Source organism: Musa acuminata, chromosome BXJ2-8 (assembly GCF_036884655.1).
Source record: "Musa acuminata AAA Group cultivar baxijiao chromosome BXJ2-8, Cavendish_Baxijiao_AAA, whole genome shotgun sequence".
Lineage (NCBI taxonomy): Eukaryota > Viridiplantae > Streptophyta > Magnoliopsida > Zingiberales > Musaceae > Musa > Musa acuminata.
This window is the reverse complement of record NC_088345.1, coordinates 32,953,579-32,968,838: the sequence shown is the minus strand read 5'-3', so window position 1 is coordinate 32,968,838 and position 15,260 is coordinate 32,953,579.

Sequence of the window (15,260 nt, the reverse complement as noted above, 5' to 3'; positions counted from 1 at the left end):
TAATCCTGCACACTTATCTCAACATATGGATTAGATAACAAATGACAATTGACGTCATCATCAAAATCCGAGATTCAACAATCTCCCTCTTTTTGATGATGACAATCAATTGATAACGGAGTTAACCTTAACTCCCCCTATCTATGTGCCATAATTGAGATAAATCATTCTTGAATTCAAAGCCTTTGAATTCAAGAGACATATTGATAAGTTAAAATCATTTAACCTTATCAATACTCCCATCATGATTCCCATCATGATGTATCTCTCTGAAAATGATGTATGATGTCAAGACTCGACATCCATTTTCAAATTTTAAATGTGAATTATGGTAATGATAGTAATTCATCATATGGTAAGATATCAACATGTAAAATTTCGAAGTAAGATTTTGATATCTTAACATGATGCACATATTTCAAGTATTTTAGCAATCATAGCATTTCATTACATGGTAAGATATCAATACGTAGGACTACGATGCAAGTTCTTGATATCTTAACCTGATGCAAACATGGCATATTGCTAATATGGCAATCATAGTTATCATTAATTCATATTTTTTCGATGATGCAAGCATGGCATAGCATCAATACACATATATCTACTTCTTTCAACATAATATAGCATTTATAGCATCAATTCATATATTTCTCCCCCTTTGTCATCAACAAAAAGGAGAACGATATAAACAACTTTTAAATATACGTGGGATGCCATAAGTAGGTTCATGTCATTTATCTATATAGAGTGATAGGATACAAACATCTCAAGAAGAACATGACATGAAGTGAAAACTTTTTCCTTTTCATTTGTTATTATCTTTTTTTCATTTGTTATTATCTTTTTGCATGAAGGAGGAAAGCCAATTGTGTAGTTCAAATCGATAGGATATTAAGGCATGCTTTACAAGGATCAGGATATTTATGTGAATCAAATCCTTGCACATAAGAATATCTTCCTTTTATAAGAAGGAATCATCAAATCTATTTCTCAAGGAGAATATTTTTCACATGATAAGTCTAAAAGGTATGCATTTGCTAGATGATTCTATTTGTCAAAAATCAATGATGTGAATCAAACTATAAGTGGCATATGTTTATTAAGTCCGAAAGAGAATAATGTATTCATAAAATTTAAATGTTTCTATAATGCCTACTTTAAAAACATCACGTCTTGGTAAATATGATATGAGAAAGTAACGTAGTCATGAAATTGATAAGACATTACCATAATGTTAAATATTACCATGATATTGATGTATTGCCATGATGTTGATGTGTCCGAATGCATAAACTTGTTAAAAAAAAAATTTCTGACTTCATTGATTGAATGATCAAATCACTTAATTGCCATTACATGCCTAAAATCACATGCTTGAAATCAATACAAAAATTTCCATAACAATGAGCATGTCTTCATGATTATAGTCTTGTCCGATTGTATGAAAGTGTTAAATTAACATTTCAGTTCCAATCGGATTTCATGAAATGCGACAATGAGTAACGCAATTGAGCATATTCTAATTAATACATTAGGTAACCATATCAGTGATCAGTAGTCATCAAGGCATTGTGCTCAAGGTGAGTAATATAAAGAGTTTACAACAACGTAATTGTTACAACAAGAGATTATTGTGTCCACATATACAAGCTTATTCAGGAGGTGGAAAATTAAAGTGCCTAAATAAAGAGTCAAATTGTCGATGAATTTACTGCAGTTAAGATATGATTTGATCTTGTCAAAGTTTAAGCCGATCTTGTCTTTGTTCAAATCGGTCCATCCGAATTCCAATGTCTTCGATAGATGATGTAGGAGCTTGCCCAAATTGATGTGTTTCCTCAAAGGGACAGATCGGAGGAGATTGAGTACCTCTAAAGATTGGTGTTTTAGGTTCTGGTTCAGGTTGAGGGGGATCGGTTCTTCTAGGCATTCTAACTCAATTACCATTTCTATAAACACATCTCAATCGGTGAAGTAGATTTTTGTTTATTATGCTAAACCTATCTGCTTTCATCACTTCTTCGTCGGGTGGTATTGGAATATCGTAGGCTTTAAGTATTCTAGTGATTATACCACCATATGGAAGCATCATGTCTCTCTTAGATAGTTCTATCATGTTTTATTGTATAAGGTATCCAAAACAGATGTTATGTCCTTTCATGATCCAATACATGGTTCCTAATTCTATTTGATTTACTTCATCATGATCGTATTGTTTAGGGAGAATGATACTAGTTAGGATATGATGAAGTACTTTAGTATTTAGTGGTAGTAGATGTTCACAGCTTTTAGGAACTATCACTAGGTTGGGATTACCGAAAACTATTCCTAAGGCTTCAACATATGTTGTCCCAACCGTTTCATTGTCCCATGATCCTCTAAAATAAAGTCCTCTATTTTTTACGGGAATGCCTATCATGTCGCAAATGAATTTATCCATAATGGAGATGTGTTGTCCTAAGAGATAGGTCGACATTCTTTCTTCTTCATCTACTTGTAGATTGTTGTAAAATAGTCTAACAAGTCTTGGATAGATGGGTTCACTAATTTATAAAATAGAGAGTAGATCTAGGTTTGCAAATTATTGGATTGTCTCTAAATCTCTTAGTTCATCTAAATCTACATGTTTTCCCTTATTGACACTTCTAAATTTGAAAGAAGAAAATTTTTTAGCATGATATTTTGAATCGAAAAGGGTAAGATCAAAGTCTTCCACTAATCGCCTCTTCCCTTTGTCCCTTGAGGATCTTTTAGAGCCCATAACTACTGTTATTTAAGAGGATAGTAATGAGCAAGAGTAAATGAATCAAAAATAAAATTTAGAGGTTTCTTAGAGAATACCTTAAGTGAGATCTTCAAGAGAAGGAGAGATTGTTGATCTTTTACTTCGAAATGAGGAGTATTTGGGATGCTAAGAGGGGAGAAATGGAGGTGGAGAAGCTTTAGAAGAGTAAAGAGGGGAAGTTGGGGTCGGTTCCACTGCCGAGCCCTAGCTTGGTTTAAAAGGGGGCAGGATTGCGAGCGGTTGCACCATTGGCTAGGGCGGTGCAACCGCTTGCAATAAGTGATAGCCGGAGGTGCTACCTCCAGCTGGGGTGGTGCCACTACCTATAGGCTGTGAGCACTTGTTTTGACTGCTGTGTGATTTGATTTGAATATTTTTGACTTGAGAAGAATTTTTTATTTGGAGCAGTCAACTTTACTTACGTAATTACGTAAGAATTTTCAAGATGAGAAATTTTGCATGATCAAGATAGATCTAGTGACTTGCATACTCTACTTCAAATGTCATACGCATGTTTATGATAGATTATCCAAGTTGATAAGCTTTGCAAGTCCATAACAAACTTTGCTTACAAGACATAGGTTTATGATATAGTTGGATTCGAATAAGTCAATTTGATGGGTTCGGAAATCCAGAGGATATGTGAAGGGAGAATCATGGGTTTCTAATTCTGAGGGATCAGATAGGATTGTATATGCATTGCTCTTGTAATTTTAATTTTCTAATTCTCTTTTTGTTATTTAGGCAAGGGAGCATTGCGTGTTCATTTTGGATCTCGAGTTATGAATATCGAGTATCCAAAGAGCAGGATATTATTTCATGCTCCCAGCTTGGGATGTATTACATCTCTACAAGACAGGATAATTTTTAGGTACCCATTTACTTTTGGGTGCCTCAAAAACTGATCTACATCGTTTATCATGTTGCATAGAGTTTATCATGGTTCCTTTAGGAACCCAAATTAATTTATTCGGATTAATTTTCTTGTATGGACAATAATGTGTTTTGTGTCCATGATTGCAACAAAAATTGCATTTACTTTGGTGTCGAACATGTAGGATGGGGCCTTTTATGAAGGTGGTTGGATTTTGGTGAGGATTTCTCACAAATCCGATTCCACTTCTTTTGAGAACGTGACCCTTGTTTGTAAGGATCATGTTCAAAGACTTGCTACCAACCTCGAATTTCTTTAAGGTGTCCTTAAGTAGCAAGTTTTCCTTTTGGATAGTTTCTAGATCATGGCATTTTATACAAGAACCTAAACTATCATGATATTCAGTTTTTAACTTATCAAAATTACAAGACTATCATACTCCTTTTTTAGCAATTTGTATTTTCTACTAATAATCTTACATTCATCAAATAAGTCATGGAAGGCATTTAATAACTCATCAAATGATAAATCTGTATCAATTAAATTTGTTATCTCCTCTCCGATGGCCATTAAGGCGTAATGAGCAACTTGCTCGGTGTTGGACTCCTCTTCTTCGGACGCGCTCGAGTCATCCCACGTTGCTTTGAGCGCCTTCTTCTTTGATGTTCTCTTCTTGGCTTGGGGACAATCACTTTTGTAGTGTCCTGGCTTTTTACACTCGTAGCAAATAACTTGGTCCTTTTTGGGTTCAAGTTTATTTTTTGTCATTTTTAAACTTGTTTCTCTTAATGAATTTTTTGAATTTTCTTGCTAGAAGTGCCAAGTCATCATCAAAATTCTAAGTGTCATATCCTTCCTGTTCTTTGGAAGGATGTCTTCTTGCTCTTCATGAGCCTTGCATGTCATTTCATAGGTCATTATTAACCCGATTAGTTCTTCAAGAGGGAAGTTGTTTAAATCTTTAGCCTCTTGAATAGCAGTGATTTTAGTGTCCCAACTCTTAGGAAGGGATCTTAGAATCTTATTTACTAGCTCAAAATCTGAAAAACTTTTGCCAAGTCCTTTTAGACCATTGACGACATCCGTGAAACGGGTGTACATGTCGCCAATAGTCTCGCTCGGTTTCATTCGGAAGAGTTCGAAAGAATGTATCAAAAGATTGATTTTTGACTCTTTCACTCTACTTGTGCCTTCGTGGGTCACTTCGAGTGTATGCCAAATATCAAACGCGGTTTTACAAACCGAAACACGATTAAACTCATTTTTATCAAGCGCACAAAATAAGGCATTCATAGCCTTTGCATTAAGAGCGAAAGTCTTCTTCTCCAATTCATTCCAATCGATTATTGGAAGAGAAGACTTCGAAAATCCATTTTTGACAAGATTCCAAAGTTCAAAATCCATTGAAATAAGGAAGATCCTCATTCGAGTCTTCCAATAGGTGTAGTCCATCCCATTGAACATGGGTGGACGTGTAATAGAATGGCCCTCTTGGTTTCCGGCGTATGCCATCTCTCTTGGGTTTTAATCCATTTGAGAGTTAACCCCGCTCTGATACAAATTGTTAGGATCAAAAACACTAAGAGGAGAGGGGGTGAATTAGTGCAGCGGAAATCTTTTGATGATTAAAATCACGTTCGTACGATAAGAGCGATTTTGATAGAAATCTGATTCGTAAATCACTTTAACTTGTAATCAAGCAAGATGCAGTTAAAGCAAATCTATGAAGGCAGTTTACAGTTGTGATGGAAATTAGAATGTAAGCGTAAACTGAAATATGATGTTCGTATGATAAAACTGATTTACGTCTAAACGTCGATTCAGAAAATACTGAACTTGAAACACGATCGTAAATGCGTAGAAGGCAGTAAGCTATTGAGGAGGTTTGCAGTAAAGATAATATGCTCAAAGTAAATGCAAACCGAGATTTAGAGTGGTTCGGTCAATCTTGACCTGCATCCACTTCTGGCTTCCTCCACCGATGAGGTCACCGACGTCCACTAGAGGCCTTCCTTCAATAGGCGAAGGCCAACCACCCTTTTATAGTTTCACTCCTTTTGACGAGCTTAGGAGACAACCCTTACAGAATTTTCTTTCCTCTCTGAACAGATCAAAACTTAGAAGAAAAGAGGAAGGAGAACTTTTAACTCATACAACACTTTTTGAGCTCTCAAAAACACAGAGTAAGATCAGGATTTCGGTAGTTTTTGGTTTCTATGTCATTGCTAAAAGGGTGGGATATTTATAGGCCCCAACTCAGTTTGAATTCCAAGCTCAAAACTGTCAATTCCCGGAATTCCAGGGTCTGGCGGTTGCACCGCCTGGCAGAGCTCGAAGACTGAGCCTTTGGGCGGTGCCACCTCCTGTCAGGGGCGGTTGCACCTCCTGCCAGAGCTCGGAGACCGAGCTCAGGTGGTGCCATCGTGTTAGGACTCTAGCTAGGAGAGTCCTAATTGAGAGAGACATTCATGTAAAACCTACCCAAGTCGGCCCCTATTAAAGAGGTGAAGAGGCTGGCTAAGGTTAGGAGGTTGTTTCTTAGAGAAGAATTAGGAGTTGTAAAGCAATAGATGAATCTTTTCTGTAGCCTTCGAGCAGCAACTTGGAGGGAGGAACCCCTATAGAGTTCCAAGGAGGCCGATCCCCTAAAGAGATCAACCCCAAGTTTAGAATCTGCAAGGGTTCTTGTTGGGAAATCATGGGGGGCGACATCATATACGCAGCGGAAGAACAAGAAAACAAAAATCCCCGATTCCCAAAAAGATGTTTGTCGTCGTGCGAAGATTAGCGCGCAAAAAATCCACAAAACACAAAACTGCGTATAGAGATTGTGTTACCTAGGGAGATCGTATATCCCTGTTTCCTTGTAGATCCTTAGGAGAGGGTGAAGGAGGTCAAGCGTCCTCCTCTCTAGCGATGATCCACACAGCAGGGTTGCGACGACGCTCCTCAAAACTCCAGGCCTACTCTGAGGTGGAGAGGGAGAGGAGAATAGGAAAGGCAAGCAAAGACTCTAGCCTATGAGGCTGTGAATCCCTCCTATTTATAGAGATCCCGTGTCAAACCCTAATGGGTCCTTCCCTAGTGGGTATTGGATCTGCATCCAATAAGACAAGGGCTCCGTCGGATATCTCATATCCGAACCTCTACTCATCGCAATGCCTACCATATGTGTGTGACCCTCTAGGCCCAATATCGAGCTGGCTGTGAGTCATACCTGTTAGAACTCCTTCTAACTCAATGAATTATTATCTCTATAATAATTCACTCGACTCATCGACTACGGACGTACTAGGCCACTACGCCGTAGTCCCCAGACGATACAGGGGAATCCAATCCATTGGACCTGTCTGTCCTCAGTTACCATGTACCTATAGTCCCTCATCCATCTAATATCCCAGAGACCGTATATCGAGCATGGTGCTATCAGACCCATACGGTTTTTACTCAAGTCTCGCTCTAATCGGATTCTCCCGGAGAACTCTTTCTCTCTCAACCCAAATGACCCTGGCTAGGGATTTGTCTGAGCAAGAACACATGAGATATTCCTCTCATGACGCCGAGAGTGGATGATCCTCTGTCGACACTCAATAGCCCTCGTAAGGTCGACTACCACTCCCAATGACCACTTGTACTAGATCTGGGACAGCCAAACCTATAAGTATGGTATCAAAGAGTGGAGCACTCATACAGGACATCCTTGGTGTCTCAAGTCTAAGGACCAGATACACCACTAGGACTACGGAATCGTTGTCTGACAATAAGGCATCATCAACCATCCAGCATTCCGTAAGCGGATCAATCAGTGAACTCATTCTCCAATAAGCACCTGTACTGTATCCCTAGTGTCCCTACATGAGCAGCTATGAGACCAGCTGCATCTATTATATGGACGGGTATACAGCACACCAGTCTATCCGGTTATCACGATGTCCCTCTCGAGTAACCTATGACCGGGATTATTTAGGATATGTGTTTAAAGGTGAATCAATCTCATTATCGTGATCTCATCACGATCCGATTCCCATTGCACAAATCCAAGGACATCACAATATATATATATATATGCATTTATGCAATAGTTATAAAGTGATATATGCCAAAATATAATAAGTAAAAAGATTCTGTATCAAGTCACACGTGCCATCACTCACGTGATTGGCTTGCTGGGCACCTATGACTAGCAATCTCCCACTTGACCTAAAGTCAATCACCTATGTGTCTGATCCCCATCAGACTCCTGTGACGCTCAAAGACAATCTGAGACAACGGCTTTGTCATTGGATCTGCAATGTTATCTTCGGATGGAACTCTTTCCACTGCTACATCTCCTCGGGTTACAATCTCTCTGATAAGCTGGAACCTCCTTAGAACACTTCTGATGAGACTCGGGTTCCCTTATTTGAGTAATCGCCCCATAGTTGTCGCAATATAAGGAAGTCGACTTCTCGCTATTCGGAATGACTCCCAAATCTGTGATGAACATCTTCACCCAGACTCCCTCTTTTGCTGCATCTGATGCAGCAATGTACTCCACCTCTATGGTCGAGTCAGCAGTGGTATCTTGCTTGGAACTCTTCCAGCACATTGCTCCTCCATTCAAGGTGTACACATACCCTGAATTCGACTTGTTATCATCGACATCAGACTGAAAACTTGAGTCAGTGTAGCCTTCAACCTTAAGGCTATTACCTCCATATACTAGTAAAAGATCCTTAGTCCTTCTCAAGTACTTAAGGATACACTTTACTGCTTTCCAGTGCTCCAAGCCTAGATCCGCCTGATACCTGCTCGTGACACTCAGAGCATGCGCTATATCAGGCCTAGTACATAGCATGGCATACATGATAGACCCTATTGCTGAGGCATAAGGTATCATATCCATGTTCGCCCTTTCTTCTAGAGTCTTTGGGGACATACTCGTAGAAAGCGATATCCCATGTCTCATCGGTATGAGACCTCTCTTGGAATTTTCCATGCCAAACCTTTTAATAATGGTTTCTATGTACCTGGACTGGGACAAGCCAAGCATCCTCTTGGATCTATCTCTATATATTCTAATCCCCAAAATATAGGATGCTTCCCCTAAGTCCTTCATGGAGAAGTGTATAACCAAGCCTTTACTATGGATAGCATTCCTACATCATTCCCAATGATGAGGATGTCATCCACATATAACACCAAAAAGGTGATAGCGCTCCCACTTACCTTTCTGTATACACAAGGCTCATCTTCGTTCTTAACGAAGTCATAAGATCTGATTGCCTCATCAAATCTTATGTTCGAACTTCGGGAAGCTTGCTTTAGTCCATAAATGGATCTAAGCAACCTACACACCTTATTTGGGCAGTTCTTGGACACGAATCCCTCAGGTTGCATCATATACACCTCCTCCTCGAGGTTCCCGTTGAGGAATGCGGTTTTCACATCCATCTGCCAGATCTCATAATCATAGTGTGCTGCAATAGCCAACAGAATTCTGATGGATTTTAGCATTGCTACGGGTGAAAGTTTCGTCGTAGTCAACACCTTGCCTTTGACGATACCCCTTAGCCACTAGCCTTGCTTTATAGGTCTCTACCTTTCCATCTACTCCGATCTTTTTCTTAAAGATCCACTTGCAACCGATGGGTACAATACCTTCGGGCGCATCAACTAGGTTCCAAACCTTATTGGAGTACATAGAATCCATCTCAGAATTCATGGCTTCTTTCCACTTCCCGGAGTCTATACTCATAATAGCCTCCTCGTAGGTCTGAGGATCAATATCCTCTACATCCTCTGCTCTAATATGTCCCACATATCTCTCAGGAGGATGGGATACTCTATCAGACCTGCATAAAGTTGATACTTGTGTATTAGGTACCTGAACAAACTCGGGCTGTAGAGTGGTGCTTGAGCTTGGTTCTCCAACCTCGCTCAATTCTATCATTCTCCCACTGTCTCCGTCAAGAATGTGTTCCTTCTCAAGGAACACTGCTCTCTTAGCTACAAAGACCTTTTGGTTCTCGAGATGATAGAAATAATACCCACAAGTTTTCTTGGGGTATCCCACAAATTTGCATCGCTCTGTTCTTGATTCTAACTTATCGGGGTTGTGTCTTCTAACATGGGCAGGGCAGCCCCAAATCTTAACAACCTTAAGATCAGGCTTCTTCCCTTTCCATATCTCATATGGTGTAGACACTACCGAATTAGTTGGAACTCTATTCAGAAGGTAAGCTGCGGTTTCTAGGGCATATCCCCAAAATGAGATGGGTAGGTCAGCGAAACTCATCATGGACCGTACCATATCTAATAATGTACGATTTCTCCTTTCAGAGACACCATTGAGCTGAGGTGTATAAGGAGGTGTCCATTGGGATAATATCCCATGGTCCTTGAGGAACTGAGTAAACTCTGTACTTAAGTATTCACCTCCTCGATCTGATCAAAGAGTTTTGATACTCTTTCCAGTCTGGTTCTCCACCTCATTCTTATACTCTCTGAATTTCTCAAAGGCCTCGGACTTGTACTTCATTAAGTACACATATCCATACCTTGAGAAATCATCAGTAAATGTAATGAAGTAGGAGTAACCTCCAATGGCATGAGTTAACATGGGTCCACATACATCACTATGTATGAGTTCCAACAACTCATTGGCTCTCTCTCCAATTCTACTAAATGGAGATTTGGTCAGTTTTCCACGAATGCAAGGCTCACAAGTTGCATATGACACATAGTCGAATGGATCTAGATATCCATTATTTAGCAACTTTTGAATCCTTCTTTCATGGATGTGACCTAGCCTACAATGCCACAGGTATGCACTGTTCAACTCATCTCGTTTCCTTTTGGACACATTTACATTCATGATATGTGGAGTGGTGTCTAACATAAATAAACCATTATGCAATGTTCCTTTCGTGATGATCTTATCATCTAATAATATCGAACAACCATTGTTCTCAAAAACAAATTTATATCCACTAACTGTTAAACATGAAATGGAGATAATGTTTTTGATAATAGAAGGAACAAAATAACATGCATCTAATGCAATAAAAGCTCCACTAGGCAGATGTAGGGCGACCTCGCCAACAGCTAATACAGCAACTTTTGCTCCATTACCCATCTTTAGGTCCATCTCGCCTCTCTCTAGTCTCCTAGGCCTTGCTAGAACCTGCAACGAATTGCATATATGATAAGCACTATCGGTATCCAATACCCATGTGTTATCATAAGAGTCTGACAAATGGAGACTGATCATGAATGTACCTGAAGCTTCATCAAGCTTTTGTTTCGCCCTTTCTGCAAGGTACTCTTTGTAGTTTCTCTTCCAATGCCCATCTTTACCACAGTGGAAGCACTGGCCTTTGTCCTTTGCTGGGTCTTTCTTAGCAACCTTTGCTTTACCTTGTTTGCTCTTGCCCTTTCCCTTCTTAAGGGACCTTTCTGCTTTCCTTTTCTTTCTGGTCTCACCAGTGTAGAGAACTGGCTTCTCTTTCTTAATAGTACTCTCTGCCTCCCTCAACATATTGAGGAGCTTTGGGAGAGTCACCTCAACCTTGTTTATATTAAAATTCATTATGAACTGTGAAAAGGAATCTGGTAGGGACTGAAGCACAATGTCCACACACAAGTTATCCTCTAGGACCATTCCTAGACCTGTGAGTTTCTCTATCCACTCAATCATCTTTAGGACATGGTTCTGAACCGGTGTCCCCTCAGTCATCCTAGCGCGGAAAAGGCTCTTGGATATCTCATATCGTTGAGTCCTTCCCTGTTCCTCAAACAATTTGCGGACATGTAGGAGAATGGATCTGGCATCCATCTTTTCATGTTGTCTCTGTAACTCTAGAGTCATAGAGCCCAACATATAGCACTGAGCAAGAGTGGAGTCATCAATGTACTTCACGTAGCGAGCGATCTCATCCTCGCTTGCCCCTTCTTCGGGCATAGGCATCACTGTATCAAGGACGTACACGATTTTCTCCGCTGTGAGAACAATTCTCAAGTTACGGAGCCAATCCGTATAATTTGGACCAGTGAGGTGGTTGACATCAAGTATGCCACGTAAGGGATTTGAAAGTGACATTTTCTGAAAATAAAGATGTAGCAGAAATGAATAACATGCAGATTTTGCAAGAAATAAACTATCAAGATATGGACTTCTATCTTAATATGCTCCCACTATTTTACTAACGAGTCACGCGACACCCTCAGCACGTGAAACGGAAGTCTCCGGTAGACTTCTAGTGGGGATCAGGATCCAATCAGCATCTTAGTGTAACCTCGAGGGACTCGACCAATCACACTAAGCCTAAAAGGTAGGCAACTCTTGCCGATCACAACTCCTTGTGATTCCCGTCCTGTTCGGCCTCCGAATCACCATGGCCTCGAGGGACTCGACCAACCATGATGCTCGGTTGAGTCAACACCTTCGTTACAAGATGAGTATGATTTGATGATATACCCTCGAGGGACTCGACCAAGCATACCATGCCCTCAGGTCACCGGTGACATCTCTATGTCGTAAGCAAGATAGCGAATCGCGATATAGGTGAGTCTCGAGGAACTCGACCAACTCAACCTACACCGGGAATCGGTTCCTACTCATAACGATGGAAGGCCACGTGAGTCAATCTAATTGCCTCACGTTTACCGACTTAATATTATCGAGAGATGTTTCTATAATTTGGTCTCCTAATATGACATGTCACACATGTACATATTTAATATATATCTACATCGCATGCAAATGTATATACATATCTAGTATGTGTATAAGCAATCACATCAGATGATCATGGACCACAACCTAATATGATTAGGCCCAAGCCAGTAGGCCTAATCACTCACATCAAGATCTATGTGTGCAACGGTGCATCTCCATGCCCTGTGATCGTCCATCTCGTCCTCGTCAATTCCGTCGACATCTTGATGCATCTCCATGCATCACGATCGTCTGTCTCGTGGGTCCCGCTATTGCATCCACGCTCCCTCTACGCCTCCTCATGTGATTACAACTTAATCATAGGCACGCAGGCCTGACAATAAACGAGAAATATAATGGAGGTTCGCAGACCTCAATAATAATAATCACAAGTACACACATGACACGGTCCATGATCATCCGTCCACACATCATACATCATATGTATAAATAATCATCATCATGTAGGACTACTAGATAATAATAAAAATAATAATCAACTAAACTTTTTAATTAATTAATATTTTTCTGAAATCAGGGACATGTAGGAAATTTCTCAATTCCTAAGGGTATTTTCGAAATTTGGACAAAAGACAAAAACTGGAATTTCTCAAATTCCGAGGGGCAAAACTATCTTTTGCCCAGAAAACCCTAATACCCTTTCCCCTTTTCGCTGCTGCCGCCGCCGCCACCCTGCCGGCGGCGGGGCGAGGGCACTGCCCTCGCCTGCAGGCGGCACGCCCGCTGGCGACGATGCCGCTGCGGGTGGGTGCCCCCCCTTCGGGCGCCGCTGCCTCCGCAGACGGTGCTGTACCGCTGTACCGCCGGGCGGCCGCCCTTGTGGGGGGGGGTTTCGCCTGCGGGAGTAGCGGCGCCTCTGCCCGTGGGCTGCCAGCCCCGCCAACAGCAAGCCTGCTGCAAGCAGACTGCCGGCCGGCTGCTACAGGCACAGCGCTTGCGGATGCGCCGGCGCTGTGCTGCTTGGCTGCGGCTGCAGCTGCCGCTGCAGGTGGCTGTAGGCATGCAGATCGAGGGCAGCAACTGTTGCTGCCCTTCCTCGCTTTTGCGTCAACGATTTTGACGTCCATATTCTTCCTAAACACAACACATGCAGTTCAAAACCAATTATTCGCACGAACAACCTGGCTCTGATACCACTATTGGGAAATCATGGGGGGAGACATCATATGCGCAGCGGAAGAACAAGAAAACAAAAATCCCCGATTCCCAAAAAGATGTTCGTCGTCGTGCGAAGATTGGTGCGCAAAAAATCCGCAAAACACAAAACTGCGTGTAGAGATTGTGTTACCTAGGGAGATCGTATATCCCTGTTTCCTTGCAGATCCTTAGGAGAGGGTGAAGGAGGTCAAGCGTCCTCCTCTCTAGTGGTGATCCACACAGCAGGGTTGCGACGACGCTCCTCAAAACTCCAGGCCTACTCTGAGGTGGGGAGGGAGAGGAGAATAGGAAAGGCAAGCAAAGACTCTAGCCTATGAGGCTGTGAATCCCTCCTATTTATAGAGATCCCGTGTCAAACCCTAATGGGTCCTTCCCTAGTGGGTATTGGATCTGCATCCAATAAGACAAGGGCTCCGTCGGATATCTCATATCCGAACCTCTACTCATCGCAATGCCTACCATATGTGTGTGACCCTCTAGGCCCAATATCGAGCTGGCCGTGAGTCATACCTGTTAGAACTCCTTCTAACTCAGTAAATTATTATCTATGTAATAATTCACTCGACTCATCGACTACGGACGTACTAGGCCACTACGCCGTAGTCCCCAGACGATACAGGGGAATCCAATCCATTGGACCTGTCTATCCTCAGTTGGTTAGCTCTACCGATCGCAAACATCGGCATATCGTTGAAATTGGTCTCTTCCTTCTACATCAAGCATCCATGCCACCACCTTTTTGGTCAGCAACTTTTCAAACTGCAATTTATCTCATTAATCGTATGCTCACTCCGATCTTAGAATACCAGTCACCATTTGAAAAATTATTCCACAAGCTTCCAAACCTTTATAAACTCAAAGTTTTTTGCTGTTTATGTTATCCATGGCTCCGTCCCTATGCCTCATATAAGCTAACACCACGATCTAAGCCTTGCACTTTTATAGGCTACTCTCTTGAACATAATGCTTTTTAATACTATGAGCCCTAAACTAAAAAAGTCTTTATATCACGTCATGTTATTTTTGAGGAGTCTGTCTTTTCTTTTTAAAACAATCCTACTATATAGGCTACTCCGATAAACATACATCACTAGAGTATCCCTTCGATCTCATCACATGAACCTCCCACGACACCGTCCAGTCCTTACCCTCAAGATCCGTATACTATTATTACTCCAATTCAACAGCTTCTCAATCCCTCTATTTCTCCACTCCCTTCCTCACAAGTTTCCCCTATTAATAAAGTAATACCCTCGGCAACATTGCCACTGGCTTTACCTTCTCCTAGACCTAGTGACATTGACGTGCCGACGGCTAGCCCGGTCCATGATAGTGACTCGCCCTCGGCTATACCACCAACACAATCTACCACTTCCATCGTGTTAGGATCGGAGCGGCACTAAGAGGGGGGGGGTGAATTAGTGCAGCGGATTAAAACTTTGATTTTAACAAAATCTTTCGTACGATAAGAACGGAACTTGAAAAGTTTAACTTGAAAGCGTATTCTTAAAGTTGCGCAGCAAGGGTAATAAGGAACTAAAGCAGTAAGAAGATTTGCAGTAATGTAAATGACAATAATAAAATGCAAACCAGAGATTACGCCGATTTTTAGAGTGGTTCGGTCAAATGACCTACTCCACTTACGATGCCCCTCTTCGATGAGGCTCCCACCTTCCACTAGCAAATCTCTTGAAATGGAAGGGTAAACACCCCTCTTACAA